The 13,593-nt window shown below is 38.0% G+C and overlaps 1 protein-coding gene and 2 pseudogenes across 2 annotated transcripts in view; 1 reads left to right on the forward strand and 2 right to left on the reverse strand.

Annotated features, from left to right (window-relative positions):
- ZFYVE9 (zinc finger FYVE-type containing 9) overlaps window positions 1-13,593 on the reverse strand; it is a 180,384-nt gene that overhangs the window by 146,049 nt on the left and 20,742 nt on the right. The window lies entirely within an intron of this gene.
- Window positions 3,805-4,725, forward strand: LOC112823854 (peroxiredoxin-1 pseudogene; annotated as a pseudogene).
- Window positions 12,512-12,834, reverse strand: LOC112823855 (ubiquinol-cytochrome c reductase complex assembly factor 6 pseudogene; annotated as a pseudogene).

Genomic DNA, 13,593 nt, shown 5'->3' on the forward strand with positions numbered 1-13,593 from the left:
TTGTCATTACTATTATCTTTGCAAATCCTCTAAGTAGGAAATGGAATATGATTTTCTAATTTCTATTTTTAATTATGAGAAGTTGAACATCTATTTATATCTTTTATGTTTATTGGCCTTTCTACAAATTGCCTATAAATGCTTTATATGTATCATGTTTAGAATCTTCATCCCAGTTTAAGGTTTGTTGTTTTTTACTACATGGAAATCTTCCATTTTTGTGCAAATTCATCAATCTTCTTTATGGATTCTACATTTCACATGATGCTTAGAAAAACCTTCCTCATTCCAATATAATAAAAATATTCACCCATATTTTCTCTATTTCTATGGTTATTTTTGCTTGTTTTACTCTTTCATCATCTTAGAATCTATTTTGGTAGGGAAAGTTCTGTAACTTGCTTTTCTCATTCAATGATATATCCTAAATATCTTTCCAGATCCACTACTTCATTTATTTTAACTGTGCATAACAGAATTCTAAAATATACCCATATCATAGTTTATTTAGTTATTTGTATTTATAACTATATATAACTGATATGCTTACTATGTATAATAATAAACTATGTTTATTATATATAAAATATATAATACATATTATGTAGTTAAATAATAAACTAATATATTTATTAGTTATATATAGTTTAGTTTATTAGTTATTTATGGCACTAAGAACACTTACACTTTCCCCTATTTTTCCACAATTACCAAGAATGCTGCCATGGGGGCGCCTGGGTGGCTCAGTCGTTAAGCGTCTGCCTTCGGCTTGGGTCATGGTCCCCGGGTCCTGGGACTGAGCCCCGCATCGGGCTCCCTGCTTGGCGGGTGGCCTGCTTCTCCCTCTCCCACTCCCCCTGCTTGTGTTCCCTCTCTCGCTGTGTCTGTCAAATAAATAAAAACCAAAATCTTAAAAAAAAAAGAGTGCTGCCATGAATACCTTTGTAATGTCTCCGTACATACTTTTTTTTTTTTTTTAAGATACACATTAAGAAATGAAATTAATGGGGGCTGGGTGGCTCAGTTGGTTAGGCGACTGCCTTCGGCTCAGGTCATGATCCTGGAGTCCCGGGATCAAGTTCCGCATTGGGCTCCCTGCTCAGCGGGGAGTCAGCTTCTCCCTCTGACTTTTCCCCCTCCCATGCTCTCTATCATTCTCTCTCTCAATAAATAAAAATCATTTTAAAAAAAAGAAAAAAAAGAAATGAAATTACTGAGTCATTAGTATGTAACCTTTTTTTTTTTTTTTAAAGATTTTATTTATTTGAGAGAGAGAGAATGAGAGCACATGACAGGGGGAGGGTCAGAGGGAGAAGCAGACTCCCTGCTGAGCAGGGAGCCAGATGCAGGACTCGATCCTGGGACTCCAGGATCATGACCCAAGGCATGACTGAAGGCATGACCGAACTGAGCCGAAGGCAGTTGCTTAACCAACTAAGCCACCCAGGCGCCCCAGTGTGTAACCTTTTTTGATACTGACAAATTACCCTCCAAAATGATGTACCTAATACATTTTCATTTTAAGAATTCATTCACAGGAAGGGGGTGGGGGATGAGCAAAATGGGTGAAGGGGTGTAGAAGATAAAGGATTCCAGTTATAGAATCAGTAAGTCATGGAACTAAAAGGCACAGCATAAGGAATATATATATATATATATACTCAATGATATTGTAATAGTGTTTTATGGTGACAGATGGTAAGCAGCTACACTTGTGAACATAGCCTAATGTATAAATTTGTCAAATCATTGTTATACACCTGAAACTAATGTAAGATTGTGTGTCAGATATACTTAAAGAATAAAAAACAAATTTAAAAAAAGAATTCATTCAACAAATATTTAAGTGCTTGCTTTTTTTGTGGTAAGCACTATCCTAGAAGCTGAGTATACAGCATAATGGTAACCAACCCAGAGAGGGGCACTTGCTGTGGTGATTAAGACTGAAGGCCCTAGAGACAAATTGCCTGAGTTCAAATTTGGGATCAACAAGTACCAGATATCTGATCTTGGGCAAGTTATTTTATCCTTGTGCCTCAAGTTCTTTATCAATAACTGATTACTAGTAAGATTGACATATATTTTTCCTTTTGTATTTCCTAGTCTGTGATCTCTTGTTGAAATCCTTTGTCCATTTCTGTTGGGATGTTGGTACTTTTCTTAATGATTTGACTGTTAAATAGGATACAAATATTTTTTAGCATGACACCTAAGCTCTGACAAATAGGTTATTGGGTTCTATTTGTGGCCAAGTCACAAGAATAGCAATATTGACTGCTGTTTTGCTAAGAGAATTTCAGGTCCTATTTTCCACTTTAAAAGGTTTCTAATTGCTCAGACTTAGGGGAAGGAGATAAAGAAATACTCTTCAAGCAGTGGAAAATATAAGCTAAAGCTTAGGAGCAATTTCTATCTTATCCACTTTCATCTCCTAAACACCTGGTACAGGGTCTGGCACATAACTCTGGATGAACAATTATTCTTTGAATGAATGCAAAATCTCCTTACTAGGTTACAAGCTCCTTGTGGGCAAGGATGGTGTCATACTCATATTGGTACCACTTCCACAATGCCTCACAATGCTTTTACACAGAAGCAGCATTCAAATGGTTTTACTAAGATCACTATCTCTGTACCTGCATGAAAGTAGCTGAGGTAATCAATGTAAAACAAGCAATCCCTTCCTCATATAAAGATTACACCCTGATTTGCAGGTGCAGGTAACTGTACACAGTCTGGTGTTGTCTGAGTCTCCTTGTATTAAATTCACTATTCGTTTCAAGTCTGTTCTAGGGGAAAAAATGCCCCAGGCAAGTTATTGTGCCCTGAGCCCATCTAGGTGCCGCCTGACGACATCTGTGCAGTATTTCTCAGGTCTTAGTATCGCTCCAAAGCACTGTTTTCCCTGCATTATTTAAGAATAAGTCCACTTCAGCACACTAGACACAGCTCTTTGGGTCTCCTGATTCGCTTCCCACACACTCTGCCTGGTAGCACTCTGTTTGTCTAAATTATACTAGATTGGTTACTTTCTAGATTATCACTCTTGGTGATATAGGCTTGTAGTTTCACATGAAATAATGAAACAATGTGATATAATGGAAGAACTGCAGGATCCTTACAGCTCCATGACCTGGGTTTGAATACTAGCTCAGCCATTTACTAAATACATGACCTTAATATCCCCAGGTCTCAGTTTCCCTCAGTTTCCAAATGAAGATATCATCAATAATATCTAATGCACCTGTGTCACAACACTGTCAAACAAGAATTACAAAATTAGATAACAATGGAGAAATGTTTTATAAAGTCTTCTATAAATATACGTCATTAGTATATGAAATATGACTCAAAAACTCAACGAAAGGATTCCACCAGACAAGTCACTTCATGAAAGCAAAGAGCACATCTGTCTGGGTCATGGCTGCATCTCCAAAGCCTGGCATTTTTATAGAAAAACTAAAAGAATAAAAGAAAATGAACAAAAAACAAAAAAACACACAAAAACACCAGTGACCTTAGTCAAACTAATAAACATCTGAGTTTCAGTTTGCTCATTTGTAAAGTGAGAGCATCACCACCCACGTCAAAAGATTGTTAGGAGGGGCGCCTGGGTGGCTCAGTTGGTTAAGCAACTGCCTTCGGCTCAGGTCATGATCTTGGAGTCCTGGGATCGAGTCCCACATCGGGCTCCCTGCTCAGCGGGGAGTCTGCTTCTCCCTCTGACCCTCTTCCCTCTCATGCTCTCTCTCATGCTCTCTCTCATGCTCGCTCTCTCAAATAAATAAAATCTTTAAAAAAAAAAAAAAGATTGCGTCTTCCTCCTGCCTTGTCTTCGGCCTTTTTGCTTTCAGAGCCGCTGATAGCAAGATGTCTTCGGGAAATGCCAAAATTGGGCATCCTGCCCCCAACTTCATAGCCACGGCTGTTATGCCAGATGGCCAGTTCAAAGATCTCAGCCTATCTGACTACAAAGGAAAATACATTGTGTTCTTCTTTTACCCTCTTGACTTCACCTTTGTGTGCCCACGGAGATCATTGCTTTCAGTGACAGGGCAGAAGAATTTAAGAAACTCAACTGTCAAGTGATTGGTGCTTCTGTGGATTCTCATTTCTGTCACCTGGCATGGATCAACACACCCAAGAAACAAGGAGGACTGGGACCCACGAACATTCCCTTGGTATCAGACCCCAAGCGCACCATTGCTCAGGACTATGGAGTCTTAAAGGCTGATGAAGGCATCTCCTTCAGGGGCCTCTTTATCATTGATGATAAAGGTATCCTTAGGCAGATCACGGTAAATGACCTTCCTGTAGGCCGCTCTGTGGATGAGACTCCGCGACTGGCTCAGGCCTTGCAGTTTACTGACAAGCATGGGGAAGTGTGCCCAGCTGGCTGGAAGCCTGGCAGTGATACCATCAAGCCTGATGTCCAGAAGAGCAAAGAATATTTCTCTAAGCAGAAGTGAGCACCGGGTCGTTTTAGGGCTGGGCTGCAGTGGGTGGCCATGAAAACAAAATCTCTCTTGTATTATTGTCATGCTTAGAACGTAAGACTTTAGACTGTGCAGATGTGGTATGGGGACAGGACAGGCCTTTTCTGCAGGGGTTGGGGAGGCCAGCCTTTCTTTTCTGGAGAGAAGGGCCTGAGCTGTTATGGGGCAGGCCAACTGTATGTACAGTAGCAGGGCATCACGTTTTGTCTTTTGTTTCTATTAAACTTGAGCCGAGAAGAAAAAAAAAAAGATTGTTAGGAGGATTAAAAAGAAATACGATCAGGGCACCTGGCTGGCTGTGAGTGGAGCATGTGACTTCCTGATCTCAGGGTTGTGAGTCCTACACTGGGTGTAGATATTACTTAAAAATAAAATCTTAAAAAAAAAAGAATATCCGTAGAATATAACATAATGGATACGTTTCTATTTGATTCTTCCTAAGCCAGGTATGATTTAGAGTTTGGTTATATAAAAGGTAGATACTGTTAATAGTTTTAATAATAACGGGTACTGACTCAAATTATTCTAGGTCAAGGAACATTACACTACCAACTGCCCTTTAAACTCAATAAAAATTAGTATACTGGCAAAGTCATTATTTAAATACTTTACCTCAGCCATGTTTAAACAGCTACAGTACACTATGACTCACATGCACATAAAACCTTATAATGAACCACTGCCCCAGTGAAGTTGAGTCTTCTCAGAGACAAGTGCTTCTATTTATAATCTCGATGTAACAAGTTATTATTAGTCAAAATAATTTAAGCATCAAAGCTATATCAAAACAAATTCCACTTATTGGTCACAGCATATAAGGTGCAATGTTTTATTTAGTTATCAAAAGTGTTCACACACACAGAATCTAATCCATATTATGCATCAGAGTTAAAGCTCCAGTGTGTAGGGGTGCCTGGTTGGCTCAGTCAGTAGAGCATGGGATTCTTGATCTTGGGGTTTTAAGTTTAAGCCCCACATTGGGTGTAGAGATTAGTTAAAAAAAATAAAATCTTTAAAAAAATAAAATAAACCTAACATATGTAACAACAGAGCCCTAAAATACATAAAGCATAAACTGACAAATTAAGAAATAGAAAATTCAACAATAATAATTGTAGGTTTCAATACTCCACTTTCAATAATGAATAAAACAACTGAGGAGAAGATTAGCAAGAAAAGAGAAAACGTAAACAACACTGTAGGTCATCTAGACCTAACAGATATCTAAAAAACATCCAACAACAGCAGGATGCACATCCTTCTCAGGTGCACATGGATCAGGAGAGACCATGTTAAGCCATAAAACAATCTTCAATACATTTAAAAGGACTGAAATCATACAATGGAATGAAATTAGAAATCACTAACAAAAGGAAATGTGAATTCAAAAACATGTACAAATTAGACAACACACTAAATAACCAAGTAATAAATTACAAGAAAAATTAGAAAATACTTTTAACAAATAAGAATGCAAGCACAACTGGGGTGCCTGACTGGCTCAGTTGGTGGAGCATGTGACTCTTCATCTCAGAGTTAAGTTTGAGCCCCACACTGGGAGCAGAGATTACTTAAAACAAAATCTTTAGGGCGCCTGGGTGGCCCAGAGGGTTAAGCGTCTGCCTTTGGCTCAGGTCATGATCCCAGGGTCCTGGGATTGAGTCCCGCGTCGGACTCCCTGCTCAGCGGGGAGCCTGCTTCTCCCTCTGCCTCTCTCTCTCTCTCTCTGTCTTTCATGAATAAATAAATACAATCTTAAAAAAAAAATCTTTAAAAAAAAAGCAAGCACAACATATCAAAAAAAATTTTTAAAGCAAAATTTCAAATAATAACCTAACTTTCCACCTTAAGAAACTAAAAAGGAAAAAAAGAAGCAAAGTAAACCCAAAGCAAGGAGAAAGAAAGAATGAAGATTAAAATGAAAATAAATTAGAGAAAAATCAACAAAACCAAAAGGTGGTTCTTTGAAAAGATCACAAAAATCGACAAACCTTTAGCTAGACTGACCAAGAAGAGAGAGGACTCAAATTACTAAAATCAGAAATGTAAGTGGGTACATTACTAAGGGGTGACCTTACAGAAATATGACTTTACAGAAATAAAAAATTATAATATTATGAACAATTGCACACCAACAAATTAGACAAGCTAGATGAAATGTACAAATTCTTAGAAATAAACTACCAAAACTGACTTAAAAAGAAATGGAAACTATGAACAGACCTATAAATAAGTAAAGAGACTGAATTAATAATTTTTAAATTTCCTATCCAAATCTAGGTGGTTTCGAGCAAATTAATGCCAATCTTCCACAAAAACAAACAAAAAACAGAATACTTCCCCATTCATTCTATGAGGCCAATATTACTGATACCAAATCAAAGACATCCTAAAAAAACTACAGACCAATATCCTTTACGAACATACATGAAAACAAATCCACAAAATACTAGCAAACCAAATCCAGTAACATATAAAAAGGATTATATACCATGAATAAGTGAGATTTATTCTACACCTGCAAGGTTGGTTTAACATATGAAGACTAATCCATGTAATATACTATATTAGTGAAAGAACAAAATGACATGATCTCAATAGACATATCTGACAAAGAGAGCATCAATAATTTTTTAAATGTTAACTACACCGGAATTAAAATAATTAAAACAGATGAATAACCTAATTTAAAAATGGGCAAAGGATTGAAAAGACATTTCTCCAAAGTAAATATGCAAGCAGTCAATAAGCACATAAAAAGATGCTCAACATGATTAGTATCAGGGAAATGCAAATCAACACCCTGATATCACTTCACAACCACTAGGGTGATTAGAATCAAAACGATAAACAATACCAAGTGATGGTGAGGATGTAGAAAAAACTGGAATCCTCACACATTGCTGATGGGAAGGTAAAATGCCGCAGCCTCTTTGCAAAACAGTTTAGTAGGTCCTCAAAAAAGGTGAATAGAGAGAGATACCATATGACCAAGCAATTTCACTCCTAGGTAAATACCCAAGAGATTATGTCTACACAAAAACTTATACACGTATGTTCAAAGCAGCATTTATAATAACCAAAAAGTGGAAACAACCCAAATATCATTTACTGATGAATGGATAAATAAAATGTGGTATACACAATGACTACTATTCAGTAATAAAAAGAAATGAAGTACTGATACATGTTACAATATGGATGAACCTTGAAAATATTTTGCTAAGTCAAAGAAGCCAGATGTCATTTATATGAAATGTCCAGAATAGACAATTCCATAGAGAGAGAAAATAGATTAGTGGTTGCCAGGGGCTGAGGAAAGATGATGATGGGAAACAGGGAGTGGCTACTAATGGGAACGGGTGTTCTTTTTGAGATGATGAAATTGTTCTAAAATTAGATAGTGCTGATAATTGTATAACTCTGTGAATGTACTAAACATCACTGAATTATAATTTTAAGCAGGTGAATTTTATAATATGTGCATTATGCCAATAAAGCTATTTTTAATTAAAACTAGAAAAAACTATTATTTCTAATCTGCCTGAACTTAACATGCATGCTTGACCATGTCCATCAATCTACCTTATAAAAACCACCATAATGAATCTTTAATTATAAAACAGAAAAATTAGCAACCAGACCTCTCACAACAAATTCACTTTAAGGGTTACAAAACTATTATTTTTCAATGAAATCATATTCTTCAAAACATTCATCAAATGCCAACTATGATAAAACTGCTTAGTTTCTTCAGCAGTTATTTTTAACAAAGGATTTTAAAGTGTTTAGCAAAACTCTATTAAAACTTTCAACACAATAAATAGCATTTTTTACTTGTTTGGTTTGTTAATCAGGGACTAATACCCTATAATTGCCCAACAGAGCTAAGCAACAGAATTTTAGACATTCCTGAACATTTCCCAAGCTTGTAGTTTCATAAAAAGTACCTACATTAAGCATTGATAATTTTGTCAGAATTAGGCTTTCCATGTTAATTTACCATCTTTTAGCATGGTGGGACTGCACAAAAGTTGTTTAATTTTTTTTAAGATTTCATTTATTTGGGGCGTCTGGGTGGCTTAGTCCTTAAGCGTCTGCCGTCAGCTCAGGTCATGATCTTAGGGTCCTGGGATCGAGCCCCGCCATCGGGCTCCCTGCTCAGCGGGATGGCTGCTTCTCCCTCTCCCACTCCCCCTGCTTGTGTTCCCTCTTTCACTGTCTCTCTCTCTGTCAAATGAACAAAAAAAAATCCTTTAAAAAAAAAAAAGATTTTATTTATTTACTTGTCAGAGAGGGGGGTGGGGAGAGCACACATACACACACACACAAGCAGGACTGGCAGCAGAGGGAGAAGCGGGCTCCTGATGCGGGCCTCGATCCAAGAACCCTGGGATCATGACCTGAGCCGAAGGCAGACACTTAACTGACTGAGCCACATAGGCATCCCTGCTTAATTTCTTTTTACCGATTTTTTCCTCCACTAAACTGAGAATAAAAATACCCGCCCTAATCCTTAATTTGATGGCTATGAAAATGAAAAGAAAAAGCACTCTGTAAGGTACAATTATTACCTCCCCCAAATGAAAAAAACTGGTCAAGGAGATGATTAAAATATCAAACACCTCTAAAGAACATAAACCTGGGTGGGATGGGGGTGGTGCATAGTGCCATACTGGGGAAACAAACCTAAAGGTTCTACTTCCAAACAACAAAAAGTAGTATGTCATTGGATTTGCAAAGCTTTTTATCAATTCTTTTATACTGAACATTAGTAGCTCTTCAAATCTAAAGGATCATTATCAAGGATAATCTTCCTGGGCAGTAAAGAATTTGTTTTTGTACGAGACAAAACAAAAACAAAAACAAAAACAAAAGGCTGACTCTAAAATTATTTTCCTTAAAGCTTTCTAAGCAGCAAGTCACAAAAATGTCATGTTGACCTGTTTAATGTTATTTTTTTTAAAATACTACAAATAATACTTGAGCACAGTAATGCTTTCTCCAACATACCCTAAGCAAACTATACTAAGAACACCATGCTAGGGAGACCTCCACTTGTCATTAAAGAAATACCAAAAGGACAAATAGAATCATGAAATAACCTAAAGTAGCCAGCTGTATCAAATTACCTGACAGTTACATGAGCTTATAAAACACCATGATGTCCCGTCTGCAGCCCCATTCCATTCCTACTTTAAATACCTTTTAAAAATTATTTTTGTAAAAGGAAAAGCTCTGACAGCTTGTATTGAAGACAAAATTGTAAAGAATAACAAAAGAAGAGGGAACACACCTAACAATAAAGGAATTCTGAAAGTATGTTCATAATTTTCAAAAACTCAAATATATTTTCTGGTCAATCTTCTTACAATAAAAGACAACCCATAAATGGTAAGGAAGACCTTGTTTTATATCAACTGTATCTTCAAAACATCCAGTAAAATAAATTCGGAGGCTAAGGGTAAACAACTCAAAAAATACATGATTGTGATGCTTCAAAGTAAGGGAGTGGGGACTATACCTAAATACTAAAAATAAAGCTTATAAATTCAAAGACTGTTGAAACTTATCCAGACCAAGAATGTTTATCTGCTGGTATAGGAAATTCCTTCTATTGGGCACTGGTGAATTTATGCATGAACAGAGGGAAAGCCTATCTTTTTGTACAGCCTATGAATTCATCCAAGCATGTATCTACTCAAGCATATATTTACTAATCACCTACCATGTATGCTGAAGAGCTGTGCTAAGAGCTCTGAAAATAGGAAACTTCCAGCCCAATGCAGGGAGGGACCAACAATACAATATAATCCATGACAGATGGGTGCTCAGAGATGCAGCAATTTTTTTTTAAAGTTAGTTAGTTTGTGGGGCACCTGGGTGGCTCAGGCAGTTAAGCGACTGCCTTTGGCTCAGATCATGATCCCAGGGTTCTGGGATTGAGCTCCACATCAGGCTCCTTGCCCAGCAGTGAGCCTGCTTCTCCCTCTCCCTCTGCTGCTCCCCTGCTTGTGTGCTCTCACTCTCTCTGTCAAATAAATAAGTAAAATCTTTAAAAAAATAAAGTTAGTGTATGAATATATATATGCATGTATGTAATCTCTATGCCCAAAGTGGGGCTTGAACTCAAGACCCAGAGTTCAAGACCCACATGCTCTCTGAGCCAGCCAGGTACCCCAGAGATGCAACATATAATTCAAATGAGAGGAAGAAAAACCAAGAGAGTATCTGAGGTAAACATGGAATCTAAGAAATGAGTCCATTTACTAAGTCATTACTTTTAAGCTTCTCATGTTGACTGATCTAGACTGGTCTTCTGTTGTTGCTACTGAGTCACGTAAGTCACATTAATTAGAATATCTTAAAGGGGCGCCTGAGTGGCTCAGTCATTAAGCGTCTGCCTTCAGCTCAGGTCATGATTCCAGGGTCCTGGGATCGAGCCCCACATTGGGCTCCCCGTGGGAAGCCTGTTCTCCCTCTCCCACTCCCCCTGCTTGTGTTCCCTCTCTCACTGTGTGTCTCTCTCTCTCTAAAAAATAAAATCTTTAAAAAAAAGTATCTTAAAAACTGAATGTATTTTATCTAAACAAGCATGTGTAACAAAAGATCGGTCCTGAAAAAGGAAATAAGGAAATTCAAGTATATAACCATCTTGATTTAAATATTTTAGATAAAGTTAGTAACTTAAAAGACAAAAGTACCAACCTACATCTCAATTCACTTACCTACCCAGTGAAAGAACTAATAATCTAGAAGATCTCTAAGTACTCTATGACTTCTAAAATTGACTTTGAAAGTTCTGTTGGTGGTTGCCATCTTTTCTTTTTTTTTTTTTTTTTAAGAGAAGTCTGTGCATTTATTGGCTGAACAGGCTACTTGAGAGGAATGAAATGAGAGAATGGGTGGCCCTGATACCAGGCCTGCCATGCTTCACAGCCTTATAGGTGATGGAGAACTCACCAGATAGTGGTCAATCGTCTTGGGCTTGATTTCCACCTAGCTGAGGGTCTTGACATTGCACTCACCCACCATGTTGCCCACCATCTCAGGCAGTGTTGCTGTTTTAATAAACTACAATAAAAATACATCCCAAACATTTATAATTAGCCCAGTCAACTGGAGATTAATTTATTTCCCAATACACTAATTTTGAAATCAGTCTATATGCCAATATACACTGAGTGCCTATATCCTCTGTCTTCTCAACTTCTTCCTCTCATGGTCTATAAATATCTTCATATATCATTTCAGTATGAGATATCTTTTAATCTTTTAATAACAAACGTGAACCCTTCTTCAACTCTACATTCCCCTTTAGTTACTACTTTTTGTGTTCTCTTCATAGCCAACTTCTTTTAAAAAAATAATTTACAGATCCATAGGCACCTGGGTGGCTCTGTCAGTTGGGCTGCTGACTCTTGATTTCAGCTCAGGTCATGATCCCAGGATCCTGGGATCAAGCCTCCTATCAGGCTCCATGTTCAGAGGGGAATCTGCTTGAGGATTCTCTCTCTCCCTCTCCCTCTCTCCCTGCTCATGCTCACATGTACGTGCTCTCTCTCTCAAATATTTTTTTAAAAATTACAGATCCAACTCTCATTTTCAATCCACCGAAACTCATCAACTTCATCAATGACTTTCTAATTGCCAAGCCCAATGGACAATTCAAATACTCATCTTAGTCCATCCACTGAACAGCACAGGTGACCACGCCTTTTAAAAACTCTTCTCCCTCTCTTCTTTAAAACTTGATACTTTTGGGGCCCTGGCTGGCTCAGTCAGAAGAGCATGTGACTCTTGATCTCTGGGTTATGAGTTTGAGACCCACGTGGGGTGTAGAGATTACTTAAATAAATACTTAAGAAAAAAAAACCAAAACTTGGTACTTTCTGATTTTCCTCCTTGGTCTTTTCTTTTTGTCTTCTGTAGGCTTTCCCCCTGTGTATTTCTTTCTTTTTTTTTTTTTTTAACTTTAAAAATATATATTTAATACTTATAATATTATTCACGGAGTTCTTGGCAGAGTTAAGTATTTTGGGGTTTCTATTGTTGAGAAATTCGAGGTTCATGTTGTCTTTCAGTCCCAAAAGCTCCGTTTTGAGTTCTCCAGGCTTTGGTGGAATTTCAGGTATTGTCAGGTCCGGCCGGTAGTACCTGTGCACCGCTTCGGCCCCGGCGCACATGGTCAGGAGGCTGGCAGCGAACATTTTCAGATACGTGGCCCAGGACACGCCCGCGGGCATGGTTGGGGGTCGCAGAATGCACCGGCTGTCGGCCGCGGGTCAGAGGGCGAGCGGAAGTGCGCGCCGGGGTGGCATCGGACAGCCAGCCGGCGGAACCGAAAGCCCCCCCTGTGTATTTCTTAAATATGATTTTTATCCAGTCACGTTCTCAGACCTCTTCTGACTTTATTCTACATGTTTTTACTGGATGGTCTCATCCACTCTCATGACTTTAACTACTTCTCCCTAAAGCCTATTATATTTCCTGTATTCCCTAAGTAAAGGTTTCACCATACATTCAATAATCCAAGGCCAGAGACCTAGGAACCATTCTCTTCATCAACTACATCCAATCAATCTCAATTCTTTTTTTTTAAGATTTTATTTATTTATTTGGGGGGGGGAGGAGCAGAGGGAGAGGGACAAGCAGACTTTGCGCTGAGTGGGAAGCCTGAGGCAGGGCTCAATTCCACAACCCTGAGATCATGCATGACCTGAACCAAAATCAAGAGTCAGAGGCTCAACTCACTGGGCCACCCAGACATCCCTCAACAATTCTAACTCTTAATTACCTCTCACACCATTCTTTCTTCTTTATCTCAGATACTATTACCCTAATTCATACTCTGATCTCTGGCTTAGATTTATTCAATAGTTTCCCAAATGGTATACCTGCCTCTATTCTGGCCCTCCTCCAATCCATCTGCTACACTGACACCAAAATAATTTTCTAAAAGCTCAAATATGACCAATTGGTCTACTATTTTAAACTCTTCATTGATTCCTCATGCCCTACTTAAGAAAAATAAAAATTCTAACTCCTTTAAATAGTATATGAAGCTTTTCTTCTTCTAGCCTCATGCCTACGTCTT

This window comes from Callorhinus ursinus, unplaced genomic scaffold (genome assembly GCF_003265705.2).
Source record: "Callorhinus ursinus isolate GAN/ISIS: 27379988/994484 unplaced genomic scaffold, GSC_fseal_2.0 scaffold9, whole genome shotgun sequence".
NCBI classification, from domain to species: Eukaryota; Metazoa; Chordata; class Mammalia; order Carnivora; family Otariidae; genus Callorhinus; species Callorhinus ursinus.